The 13,982-nt window shown below is 34.7% G+C and overlaps 1 protein-coding gene and 1 long non-coding RNA gene across 2 annotated transcripts in view; one reads left to right on the plus strand and one right to left on the minus strand.

Moving 5' to 3' along the window:
• Dop1R2 (dopamine receptor 2) overlaps positions 1-13,982 on the plus strand; it is a 421,695-nt gene that overhangs the window by 257,767 nt on the left and 149,946 nt on the right. The gene's annotated exons all lie outside the window — the stretch shown is intronic.
• LOC149417492 (uncharacterized) lies at positions 4,271-5,555 on the minus strand. Its single transcript, XR_016303260.1, has 3 exons — positions 5,505-5,555; positions 4,967-5,188; positions 4,271-4,874 (listed from the first exon to the last, which is right to left on the minus strand). It is a non-coding gene; the product is annotated as an uncharacterized LOC149417492 (long non-coding RNA).

Genomic DNA, 13,982 nt, shown 5'->3' on the forward strand with positions numbered 1-13,982 from the left:
CGTCACTTCTTCCATTCGCATACTGAAGTTGTCAGTAAGATTGTTTTATAGTGAAGATCGTGTTTTTTTTATTTTTTTTTTTATTTAGTAAAAGATTATACATTTATATACATTATTTAAGAAATGTTTTGACTGCCCAACTAGGAGGATTCCCGTTTTAGGACAGTCAAATTAGGATGAGTATTAACATGTTGATAAGTTGTTTGATAAGTAGAGTATTAAAATAAAAATGAAATAATAGGTATATGTACTTTTAACTGGTGCCTAAGCCTACTAACATATTTTTTATAAATATGAATAACAAAGAGAAGAAATAGAATAAAATAAAATATCCAATTAAACATAAGATTAACTGCTGCTTGGGTAGCATTCTAATTTAAAAGTACTAGGTAGATACATATATACACATAATGATAAAGATTAGAACATAAAGGTATCTTTTACATGTTTTTTTTTTTTTTTTTTGTGTTTGATTTCATTTTTTTGAAGTAAAAGTTCACTCTCCTTTCTACATAATTGATGAAATCAATTAGTGGTCAATTTTATAGCGCTATTATTCATTGGGTACTTATTTCATTATTTTATTATTTTATCAACATTGTAACGCACGCCACTGTCAAATGGGTTCTAGCAAAGCGCTTATTTAAACCCGAAGTTTGTCGAGTTCACCAGCAGGGTTGGACGTACCCTTAATTACCTGGGTTTAATCCAGTGAGACCCACCCCACCCTCGCCTGTCCCTATCGTACATCTATACAGAGTGTAACAATGACAAAAAGATTATACATGCCAAGGTATCATCCCTAGCTAGCTAAAAAAAAACACAATTACTTCGTGCTTAACCCTTTAACCGATACGTCACAAATTATTACTTTCGATTTATTTACATCATATTAATATGAATATATTATAGCAATAGCAATATAATACTAATAAACGATCTTTTTATTTAAGTAAATCAAAATTAATAATGTTATCAAGTTCTGCAAGTATTTATTATTTTTGATAATGACAATAATTCGTGGTGGAATTCCATTATAATAATATGTATACTGAAACAATTTAAATTTTTTTCGACTTTTTTTAATTTCTGACCCTTACCGATCTCAACATATCACGGCTATCTTAAGACTGGAATATTTTTTTCCTGAAACCATGAAATATAATATGTACACAAATTTTGGAGTGGGGATCTGATATACAAATTGAAAACACTGAAAAAATTTAATTTAGTTAAACGAAATAAACATTGTAAGCAAAAATAATTGAATAAACAAAGACAACAGACAAGTAGGTTTTAGAACAAACTAGCAAGAACAGAAAGCAAGAGCTTGGGCATTCTGTTGTAAACGCCTAGATAATTAGATAACAATATTAGTATAAAACGTTACTCATAATCACGTGCATGCATACTGCGTATAATCCGTAATACCGCAGTATTAGTGGCTGACAGATTTTTAACCCTCCTGACCCCCAGGATTAGGGACGTATTACTATCGCATTAAGATGGAGCAATGGAAATGTTAAAAAAGCAGTGAAATCCATTAGCAGCACTATCAGCGGAATATTTTAAATCGAAAATCGATTTACGCATAATCGAATTGGCAAAATTTCGAAGCATAGCAAATGTCATCAGAAGAAACGTGAAGTTAGCAACTAAACGCGAAATGCTAAAATAACCGTGTGCAGCAAAGTGGTGGCAGCCCAAAAAAATCTTTCATGTTTATTATTATGAGTAAATATTTTTACTTGGGCAGTACACGGTGATCTTTCACCGTACAGCTTTCTTTACCAGCGCTGCAGCGGCGTATTAGGGAATATTTATAAGTAAGACTGAAAAAGTTAAGTAGTAACCAACTCAACAAATACAGAACTGCATGCGAATGCTCCAGCTTTAACTTTGGTCCATTAATTCTTATTCACGAATACTTACCGAGTGGCGTTTTTAACTGCTCAATAAGAATTGTCGTGCAACATGTTTGACGATAAAGACTGAGTTATTAAAGAAGTTGCATTTATTAAAAAATCACGTGAGTGCATCAATAAGCAATAATTATGTGGCTTGCTCTTAAAAGAACCAGTATTTTTTTTCTATGTACATATTTTTTTGCGTATTCTAAAGAAACCTTTCCGTTTCGAGAAAGCATTTATAGATTTACGAAGGGCAAATTTTACACTGGAAAATCGCTGTTCATAAAATTATAACTTGCTAAAAATATCAAATTCTACATGGGCCTTACGAAATTTGTAAAAATGACGTTGACCATTTCAGAAGCAAGCCACATAGTTGTAAGTAAATATATCATTGAAGAAGAAGATAATACTAACAAATTTAAACAAAAAAAGAAACAGAACAAGCCACAGAAAATAAAAAGATAACCGTGACAGCGCTTAACCGCTAGACCATTGAGACATAATTATAAAAAGACATATTTCTCGATCTCATATTTCAAATTCAGAATTAACAATATCATTTTGCCATAAGTATTTTTTCCTGTATTTTTGGCAGGTACCTTTCAAAATGATCACATTACTAATGAAATTGGTTTGTAACCTAGATAGTGTCTTGGATAAACATATCCGATTTGTATTTATATAAGTAAATGTGTAGGTTGTCTTTGTATTTCTTGTAAAAATCAGTACACACTGTGTAATGTGTGTAAGCCATGGGATAACGCTTTATAAAAAGTTGATTTTAATATATTATAATCGACTTGTATGTTGAACGCGTAACCATGAACAGGCTGTACTACCCACTTGAATATAATTAATAATTATTTATCGAGTACCACAGGCTGTGACACACTCTGTAAACATGTCACAAGTTCAGAATTTATTCGTTTCTTATCACATAGCTACCCGTAGGGTTAATATTCACAAAATGCTAGATTATTGGTTAAGCCTTTTTAATTATTACTCATAATAGAACTTGATAAGCTCGACGACAATCGGCATGCTTCTATACCATATCAAGCTTCTAGGCAAAAAAAAAAGGCAAAAGGTCGTAAACGACAATTTAGTCAAAAATGAGAAATATATACAGATTTGATCACACAAAAATTTAATCAAAACTAAATTTTGAACTCATTTTTTACTAAATTGTCGCATACGTCCTTCTGCTTTTTCAGAGTTGATATCTAACCTTGTTTCTTTTAGCTATCAGCAACATATTAATTTTTCTACATTGAGCTTATTTAGTTTGCCGTGAAATGACCAAGAGACTACTCATTCATAGTGAATAATCTAGAAAAGTGGTACTTTTTTCTACATTAACTCCGCACAGGAGTAGAGAATGATTTTCTTCAGGGCCTATACCATCTTTAGGGATGCTGTGTGGAGGGTCTTTTTGAGGAGAGGATGGAGTGAATATGGGTCTTGAAGAGACCCATGTTGTAGGAGGGCAGTAACATTGAGGCCGGCAAATTTTTCCACTGTTAAACTTAAAAACGAGTAAACGAACCGTTCTCATGTGACAAATATCAACCGTATACATATGTTAAGCACGTGTTTGGCATGTTTTCCGACTATGCACCGGTGCCGAAGGGATCAATGACGCTAGTTCATCGGAGCATCTTCCATTGTAATACCGGTAGAACAAAGACAGCATTCCTACCTGACGCCCGTGCTCTAAAGATTACAATCAGTTGCACAGAGTCCTGGGTTTTTGTTTTGCTGCAGACCAGAGTTGACTGCCAAATTCAACACAGTATTGAACAAAGAACAGTTGTATACCATTTAGTTACTGCGGTTGTCGAAATTAATTTAGATTTTTAGTATATTGTTGCTTTTAGAATGCATTTGATTTATCGAACCATATAAATTTGCATCAATTCCCGTAAACAATTTTCTCTTAATGAATATATTTGCACCCATAATTAGGCATTACGAATGCATGCATAAATAACCATTGCATATTATTGTTCAAGTATTTATTAACACGCCTTTCAGATTATTTTTCTGAAGCATAATTTAATTCTATTTGGTAGAGTCACGTGGGGTAACCGTGCGCAATTTTTACATTGGGATTTTTGTATTAAAAAGCTTTAGGTATTTTACTCAATTTTTTTGATTATTAATATGATCGATTATTAAGGCATCTCAAACAACCATAAAAACTTCATATGGTTCATAAATCAAACAGTTATATAAAAAAGTTTACATACATGTCGATTGCGTACACTTACCCCGTGTGCGGGGTAAGTATACGCATACCGTAGGGTAAGTGTTCGCACCGCGAAGAGTTACCCCCCATTGCAATTATCACACTTAAATTGCTCCTTATCGTAGTCTGTGCAGTTCTCATGCCACCATGCTTTACACACAATACATTCTATCCAATCTTCTGTTGGTGGATCTCGATATTTCTCCTTGCATTGTGGGCAAAAATAGTCCTTAGAAGCCTGTTTTTGTTATGCACGCTGGAATCTCCCGCCTTACGCTTTGTGGTGATTCTTTGTGGTGTGACTTTCTTGAAAAGAGGTGGTCGTCCGATTTCCATAGTTTTAAATATTGGTTTTCGGACGATTTTTGCATCTGCATCTGTCTGCTTCTGCTGAAGTTTCTTTTTATAGGGACTTGAGGTAATTATTTCCGACTTGCAAGCATTTTTCAGTTTGCGTAAAACCGCCGAACTTGAACAACGTTAAACCCAATAGCTCTCGCAATACTTGTGGGAGTAGTCTGTCTTAAAGCTAAAACAGGGTTACGTTTTAGAAATCCATACACCCAATCCTTGCCAGCCGTTTTTGTAATGTTGTCAAATCTGTTCTCGATCTTGTTGATTTCAGCATACTCGTAAACAATTTTTATCATTGTCCGCATAATCAGGACGTAGAACATTTCGTCAGTTTTTTTACAATAATCAACGATTTCGGGCTGAAAATAAATGAATAATTATTAGATCAATAGTTTCACAAAAAAATGACATCTGCACGATAAATTGAGCATCTATTTATCTAAAAATCTACCTCTTTATCTGATGTAAATGTCGGACGATATCTCCCCATTGAAGTTACTATTAATTTTAGTTTTAGGCGTTTACGCAGAGTGGCTTCACTGATCCCAACAATATCTGCAGCAGCCCGCTGACTCTTTCCCTCTTTCATAAGCCTTTTTGCAGTTTCAATCTGCTCTTGAGTGCAAACTGACCTATCCGGGTGCTTTCTCACGTATACACGCGGCATATTTCACTGTAAAAAATAACGAGAGTTGAAATATTATGCTATAAAATCAATTTTATCTATTGGGGTAAGTGTTCGCACTCGTCCAACTGCGAACGCTTACCCCAGCACACTTACCCCATCACACCAAAATTCAATATACTTTAAAAATCAGATTAGTGGTTATCTTTATTAGAATTATCACTTTGCACCCGTCTAACTAACAATATTTCACTAAAAAATATCATAGACCACGTCGCTCTGACATAGCTGGTTACACAATAGCACACATCGGTAACAGAGATGAAAAAATTAAGAAAAGCACGAAAAAAAGGAATTTACCTACCAGTTTTTATTGACAAATCAGCATCCACTGTACACATGTCCTGCTTCGGCGCGATCCAGAAGGCTACTGAATTAAGGAAGGGCGCTTAACAGGCACAATCTTGTCGGAAACATCACTGCGAACACTTACACTCCGCGTACGGTTACCCCACGTGACTCTACTTACTTTCAGCAATCTATGCACATGCAATAATTATGCATTTGAAGTATTTCAAAGATGCAAAAAATCAACCCGCAAAAAGAAAAAAAAAGCCTTTTTTAAACTATAATAAATATGTTTTTGTGTATGGATGTATTTAAAAATTGAGAGGACCCAGGGACTGGCTTAAATTGGTGAACCGCGCTATCACTTAAGCCAAATCCTAATTGGATGGTATCGAGATTTATTTCGTTTATTTTTCTTTTTTTTACTGTATATTGAGTTAGTTTATACAACATTTAACGCATATAAACTAATATTTACATGATTTCGTTATTTATAAAATCATATTTTTGCAGTAAACATAACAATTCTTGTAAATACGTTCATTCTTCAGACATTTGAGCATTTCATCATACATCTTTAATCCTTTATACGTTGAGTTGTAAGTTCCGTGAAGGTTCTATTCAAGTTATTGACAGGTCGATGGCCGAGTTGACATCGCGCTTGGGTCCCACTCAGGCGTAGTGTGTTCAATTCCTCGGCTGGCTAAGTCCCCCATCACTACACAAGCAACATTTTCAGCTTACTGTGGTGGTAGTAGGAGATTTTCAAATATTGTCAGGTTATTCGTAACCGGGAATGTTGGACTTTCTTTAAAAAAAAAAATATATATATTATTATATAATCATTTTTCATCACGTTTCATAATTATGAATATTTATAATAAGCACTATTCAATCCTTAGTGTATTAGGCATTTGGTTTTTTTCATAATTTTATGAATAAAAATGATTCCTTTTTTATTAAAAAAATACATATAAAATAGTATTTACATTGGGTTTTTACATAGTAAAAGATTTGAATACTATTCTTCCATAAAAGTGTAGCTTGTGTTTGGAAGAGGATTTCACAGTACATTATTGTAGTTATTTATAAGTAATTTATAATATGATAAGCAAATAATTACAATATATATGTTTGTTAAATCAAGAAGATAAGTAGTTTACAAAGAAAAAGGGTGGTATGGGTTATTGTTAAGAGTAATTAATGTGGAAAGAATTTTATTGATAATTTTTTTTTTTTTTTTTTTTTTTTATGTAACACCTCACAAGAGTATCCCTGCCTGTGCAGTGCACAGACAGGGGAACTATGTCACCACCCGGTTGGGCGGCGTTGTGAGGCGGAGTAAGGTAGGGGCTGTAGGAAGGGATTTGTTAATGCGGGCCTTGAAGAGGCTCGGATTATAGGAGGGAGGAAAAACAGATGCCGGTAGCTCGTTCCACATACGAGCCGACTTACACAAAAACGAGTCGTAAAAACGGCCCGTTCTCATGAAGCCAACGTCAACCGTGAACGGGTGTTCAGTTCGTGTCCGTCGAGTTTCGCGCACGTGCACCGGTGCATCAGGAATCAATGCTGCTAGCTCCTTGGAGCAGGCTCCATTGAAATACCTGTAGAACAGACACAGCATGCCTACATTGCGTCTATGCATCAGAGAAGGCAATCGGTCTGTTAACAACGGATTGTCAATCAGACGGATCGCTCTCCTTTGCACAGACTCAAGCAGGTTTATCAAGTATTTTGGGGCACCAGCCCAAAGGTGGCTCCCAAATTCAATAGTTGGGCGGACTTGAGACTTGTAAGTAAATTTACTTCAAAACATGTTTTAATCAATTAACACATTAGCAGTCTCTTTTTTATTGATATCTAATTCAGCTCCTCTCTCATTTGATTAATCTTTGCATATTTGCTTTGCTATAGTACATATCTCATTTTGAATAACTTCCAGCTTGTTCAGTTTTCCTTCGTTGGCTTAAGAAAGGGTCCCATTAGCTCAGTTGGTAGAGCGGCGCCCCGACAAAGGCGAGGGTCCTGAGTTCAAGTCCTTGATGCGTCCGTATCTTTTTCTGATTTTCCGTATCAAATTCCTTTAAGAATCGCTTATATTGTCTTTTATTTTCTTTATTGGATCCGCCCATCCGATATACTGAGCCACTCCCAACTAGCGATAAATAAATAAACATTCAAAAGAGGCAAAATAAAGTGTATGAAATCAATAATGACTAAAATTGCATATTCGGGTCTTCCCATCAATGATCAAGTATTGTTTGACTAACTTGTTAGTTTAGAGCGGGTCACGGCATTTTACGGGCGTCATGTGGACAGAATCATTGCAGTTGCCAGAAATTAACGATGTTCTGTTTGCACAAATCCAAGCGCCCTAAAGGTGATATGTCACAAAATTTGCGCTGTGCGAGTTAGCCATGTATTATAAACTGTTGGGTACTTTATCCAAATATTTAATCCAATACATCCGAAAGTACAGAGAAATTTCTTAAAGGATGTGTTCGTGTGTTAAATAACAATTTAATTTTAAGTTCTGCCTTGAAAAGTATACGGTTAAATGGTGTTTGTCATGAAAATCTACTTCTAATGAACGCTCTAAGAAATGTAAATAATAAATTAAGAACTTTTTCGAAGTAATCCCAACTTCCAAGTTGTCTGAGAGTAGGTACAGGGGGTTTGTTGTCTAACTCCGTATAACATTAATCACTTTGAGGAGGCTAGATAAATGATCGGCTTGGATTTTAATATTGCGGAAAATCCGTTATTCTTTGAGCGCGAGAGCCTTTTTACTACCCCCGAAACCTTCGAAATGTTTATTTTGCCATTGTGTAAGAACTTTGTAAAAATTGTAATAGTCCATTCATAGTTAATATAAATAAAGGAAATATGTCGTAAAACCGTGCCGACTGTCACGGCACGGATTATCAAAGTGGAGGAGTCAATGAAAATTATGCGTTTGGAGTGTAGGTAGAAATAAAGGCGAATGGCGTATTTTGGGAGGCCGCGGTTTCATAATTTTGTTGTTTATGGCCGATCTCCATCGATTCTATTATCTATTATATTATTACAAACGTTATTTTTAGCTCACTTTTTTGTCGTTCCGTATGAAAATTATTATCAAAAATTTTTGAACATAATTTTTATTTTAATATATGGTTTCATAAAGATGTAAACTTATGTCTTCTGTGGTTAACTTTTATATATTTAAATATACAGCGTAAAGTTTTCTCATTCCAATACCGTATAGATCATATTTCTTACCATAACAGTAAGGGAGGTACAATGATTTTCATGAGCCCATATGAGCTGTTCACAAAAGCGAACAAATTATCCCGAGGGGTTAAAAAAATGTTAAGTGTTTTATGTAAAAACCTTTTTATAATGTCATGAATATTTGGGGTTTGGTTTATCTAGTATATTTTATTTCAAAGTATAAAGCAATTCCATTCTCAGGCGCGTAGTACTTTTTTTTCTCAAATTCTTCACGACTTCGCACTTTCACAATTGTCCCTACCAAAACCAAAACAAACATTAAAAACTAAACCTTTGATTTACGTTAAAGGATTTTTCTTTTTAACATCCAAAACAAAGAAAACCTTTATTCTTTAGCGCTTGCAAACATATTTTATTTCTTAAAATGTACCTGATGTTAAACGTAGAGAAATATATAAAATGAACACCACTTTTGGCAAATGACCTTACTTTGTGACGTATGTCAGGCTGTTTTGTCAAGAACGTGTTTCTGTTTGTTGTTTTTGATAATCAACAAAGTAACTAAGATCTACTTCATCCATGGTGAGAACAAAATGCTTTATTTTTTAACATTCAGAAATGTCAGGTAATACGATTTTCCAAAACTCTTTTTAATACGCCTCAGGAATTTCATTTCTGCGGCATTCTGTCCACTTTCATCTGGGTTGGTAGCATCACTCTATTCTAAACTTAGTAACATTTAACCATATTAGATTTTTTAAATTAAAAACCCTTTTTAATGAACATCAACCTGAAGTCGTTGATAATTTTGATGTATTTTGAGTCACTGGGTCTCGAATCAACTCAAGAGCAACTAATGTATGTACTATACAAACATGCCAAAATACCATAAAAATATTTTCAACGGTAACAAATAAATAATACATCACAAAAGAGACGCAACTCCTCTCGATCCTTACTACAGTAGCAAACGGAATGACCCATAGATAGAGGCAACCAATTCAATTAGTAATGACCGTCAGCTCTTTGACGAGGGTAGAATTAATACTAATAATATGTCCTTTATTACCCACATGGAGATAATCGCCGTATCAGCTCTGTATCGCTCTGTGTTAGCACAAAGACACACGCACCTATTTTCGACGGTCGGTGCTAGTTTGTTCGGCAATGGTCCCGGGTTGGGGACGGGGTAAGTGTGCCAGATTGTGTATATTGCTACACAAATTAGCACCGGTCGCCGAAAACAGACCGGCAAAACTGGTGAGTGTGTCTTCACGATCACGATCACGATCACAGTAACGATTCACACTTCATAACCAATAAGATATTAATAATTAATTCAATAATAATACTGTTTGAACGATGGCAATTAATGTTGATATTTATATTAACACATTCGCAACACGTTATTGCGAACAAGATGTTATTGCGAGAGAAAATTTACCTCAATAGATTGCTGATGTATTTTATCCGTACGTGTTATTGGCAGATAAAGACGATTTTTTTTATTTTTTTTTTGGTACATACAGACGTCCTAAATATTGTAGTCTCTTTCAATGGAAGCAATCTTCTCTTATACTGATATTTTTTTTATTTTTTTTTTATTTAAAAATATATTTCTTTTATGTAAAAATATAAATATGTTATACTAAAAAAATTAATTAGAGTAAAAATATTTTCTTTTTAACATAACTACCCAATTCAATGGAGAAAAACGTTTCTCGTGTTTGAGTTGGGGAGTAGTGCCATTACAATACACATAGGGTAAAGAAAAGAAAGAAAGTTTTTATTTATAAAGTAAGAAATAAACCAAATATATATAGCATGAGAAAAAAAGTATAGATAATGAAAATAGACTAAAATAGCAGTTACTAAATTAGATACACAGTAAATGTAAATAAATTTAAGAATATATTTATTTACATTCAACATTAATTTAAGAATAGTAGTAATATTATTACATTTCGATTATTCTTGGTATAACTCTAAGTGGCCAGCTCAGGTATGGTTAAGTTGGTCTCCCAGAAGCTGGGCGTATTGGATAAGTCCCGCAGATACTTGAATAGTATACAACTGCTACCCCTGTATAAATCGTAAGTGCGCGCCAGGGTTAAATTTGGCAGCCACCTCTTATCTGGAGCCTCAAAATACCTGAAAAAACCGTTTACTCTGTGCAGAAACTGGCGGCTCGTTTGATGGATTTTCCAATGATTGATAGATGCTCCGAAGAATTAGTTATTGATTCCTTTGGCACCGGGTAGTTTCTACGACTCGTTCTTGAATTCAACAGCTCGGCTGTGGGCCGATTTGCAGGCCTCTGTGTTTCCTCCCTTCTACAACATGGTCTTTAAGACCCAGGTTCTCTCCTTCCTTTCTAAAAATAGACCCTTCACACAGCATCCCCAAAGATGACAAAGACTCTGGAGGATTTTTTTCCTCAGGGCATCCAGTATTGAGTTTTTTCATGGCTTCATCTACATACATGCTTGCGATAGCATTTTCCAATATACATACCCTCCTAATCAAACCTAGTAAATGGATTCATTATACAATTTGCGAAATCGGGCATTAAATCAAATAAAAAATCCGCTAGGTTAGCTTAGACTATGTTCAGGGGTTATGTACTGTACAGTAACTACAATGCGATCATGGACACAGTCTAATGAATGAATACTTAAGGTACACATTATCATTGGTGTCTAGCATGTGCTGAGTTAGCGTCCTTGCCTTCTGCCGGCTCAGCAGCTTGAGGAGTACAAAATGACAACACATTATAAACAAACCACCCACATAAACTTCGAAAAGCTTTAATAGGAGGAGGGCATCGCCACAACACAGTCGTAATCATAAACTTGCAGTTCAAATTAAAAATATTAAACAATTTATTTCAACTTTACAGAAATGAAGTTCTCCACTCTCTTGGTTTATGCTTTAGTGGTGAATTGAAGTTACGAGCATTTGGAAAGAAAAAACGAGCAAATAAATTTTATTTGTTTAATTTGTGATATTTCACAAATTAACCATTTAAAATAATATGCAGCATATTTGTGGCACGTTTCAGAATGGAAGATACTCTCAGTATCGCCCTGGTGTAAGACCACCATTCACGATCGGAACGTTCCTTGAAATCCCTAACCTCCCATCCTTCCTCTTCCCCATCTCTTTCCCCTCCCCGCTACCTTCAGTCTCACAACATTCCCAATTGGGGATCCTAAAGTCTTACTAACTCCAGATTGTTGGGAGCAATTGGGACTCTTTTGTCGTTTAACATAATTTTTTTAAAGATGGTAAAAGATTCATTAATGCTTCATTTTTCTCAATCAAAGTTAAGTTTGAAGGTTAGGAAATTATTAAAATAACCCAAACTAACAACCTGAAAACCTATTTTCTGCATGTTTACTTAGGACAGGTTGTTTCGGAAAATTAGAACAATTCATCAAATTTCAACGTTCATTTTCGGGTTCTGTGAAAGTCATTTTCAAGTTCTGTTATTATATAATTATAGGCTAGTTGCTTGACAGAACTGAAATAATAACAGAGCTTGAAAAAACCTTTCACAGAACTTGAAAATTAACTTATTAAATTTTAAGAATTGTTCAAATTCTCCGAAACAAGCCGTCTCAAATAGTTGTCTCGATTAGATATTTAAGTAAGAAAAGTGTGTTTTTTTTAAAGAGCCTTTGTATGTAGCAGAATTCCATAACTCTACCGTGATTCATTTTCATTTATAGCGAAAAAAATTTACTTTAAAGAAACGTGTAAATAAATGTTCAATGCACGGGAACTATCAGATTTGGATGCTGGTTATAAACGAACTTGGGAGTTTTATCGTTAGTTTTGTTAGTCCAATTTCACCTCTCCTTTTAATTTCGCAGGATTATAATAATTAAATCAGAATTGCTTCACGGTTTAAAAAACTATCTGCACTTAAAATTTCCATTAATCACAGTTATTTTTTGGATAGATTGACGGTCTCTAATCGTTGATGACAATAATTATATCTTGATGAAGATTTATTCCAATAGTCTATTATGAATATTGAGGCTTACCAAAATCTTTTTAAGTAATGCAAATTAATTGCTTCATCACGGGTCTGTTAAATTAAATACCTACCTATCAATTTTAATGAGATGTGACGATCTTTCACGATATTTTTTTTTTAATATGAACTCTGTTAAAAAAAAAATTTTGCTGTATAAACTTACTTATTAACCATAAGGCTTACGTTATTAGGTGGAGAGGTGAGACCGCCACGCTACTCTGCTTGTGCACACTCTCCTTGCTTAATTCACATTCATACATTGGATTACTTAAACTCTTCTGTTATTCAGAACCTCAACATGACTCGACTGAAGTATTTAAAAAAATATATTTTATGAATTTATAACCATAAATTTAATTACACAAAAATACAAAACTTAATTGATAGCAGATAATTCTTATGTCGATAAAATATATTATAGTAACATTTAATTTTTATATTTATTGTTTGTGCGTTTGGAGGGGGGGGGGGGATTTCCGATTGCCGTTCAGGTCCTTTACCAATATTAAAAAAACGTCAAATTATTCAATATGTACTGGTATTTTTTGTTCAACAATTATTTCTTATTAGATATTTCAGTAGAAATCAAAAAACTTTATTTTTCTCGTCGGTGGTATGTATTTTTTTTCGTAAGTAGGTATTTTTCAATTTATATAGGTGTTTCAGGCTAATAATTATTGCTTAAAAATAATACATTTTCTTTGTGCTTTGCATAAAAAACTTTGTCTCTTAAAACATTACTTTGTCATTAAATTTTTTTTAAAACAATTTTCGTATTTTTGTTATATATTATAAAATGTTGGTGATCTGGTGAGGAGGCACGGAATGAAAGAGGTCGTGAAGGGCACAGTGTTTTATTGAGTCAGCTAGACGTGATGAGAGATGACTTAGGACCGATGATGTACACTCCGGATGCAGGCGATGATGTGCTGGTCATGCGCGGGTCAGTGAGTCGACGCCGCTGCTGGTGACCGGACTCGTTGACGGTTAGGAACTGGCAAAGAACGTGGGTCTTCAGGTACTCCAGTTCTGACAGGAAAGCGGAAGGTGCGGTGGACCTTGTGAGCGGTTGTTCGGGAGGTGCATAGATCAGGGAAGATGCTGCATAGTCTAGGTGCGCGGATGAAGCGATGGTCAGATGCGCTGGAACCAGGGCGCTATGATCCGGTGGAGCGCTGGCAAGGGACGGTGGCTGGGGCCAAGGCGCTATGATGATATCCCGATGGAGTCCATGGT

This window comes from Hesperophylax consimilis, chromosome 15, assembly GCF_061612785.1.
Source record: "Hesperophylax consimilis isolate HC1 chromosome 15, BYU_Hcon_1.0, whole genome shotgun sequence".
Taxonomy (NCBI): Eukaryota; Metazoa; Arthropoda; class Insecta; order Trichoptera; family Limnephilidae; genus Hesperophylax; species Hesperophylax consimilis.